The following is a 410-nucleotide window of genomic DNA, read 5'->3' on the forward strand; positions in this document are numbered from 1 at the left end:
CAAACAAGCTAATTCCCAACATGTCCTTTTTCCAAACGATTCCCACGTAACTTCTCCCACACGCGAGGGTGGCGGCCCGCCTGTTATTTATTTTTCGGCTGCATTTGCAGCCCTGCAAATGTCCGTGTGTCTGGGTGACACTGTCCAGACCCCGGCAGCAGAGCCCATCCAGCCCTCGGAGGATGTTTATTGTATCCAGGCCGTTTCTTGCCACATAGCAGGGAAAAAAAAATAGGCAGGATTTATGCAAGGTTCCTCCAGAGCTCCTCTTTCTGCTCTTTTCCTATAGCTGTCTATGGGAGTAAATCTGTGGGCACGTGGGAAAACCCGGCTGAAAAAAAAAAAAGAATCAGAATATATATATTTTTTTGCATTGGTTTCTTTGTATAGAGCGTGCGGACGGCGCGGAT

The sequence above is a fragment of the Mesitornis unicolor genome, unplaced genomic scaffold (assembly GCF_000695765.1).
Source record: "Mesitornis unicolor isolate BGI_N332 unplaced genomic scaffold, ASM69576v1 scaffold38681, whole genome shotgun sequence".
NCBI classification, from domain to species: domain Eukaryota; kingdom Metazoa; phylum Chordata; class Aves; order Mesitornithiformes; family Mesitornithidae; genus Mesitornis; species Mesitornis unicolor.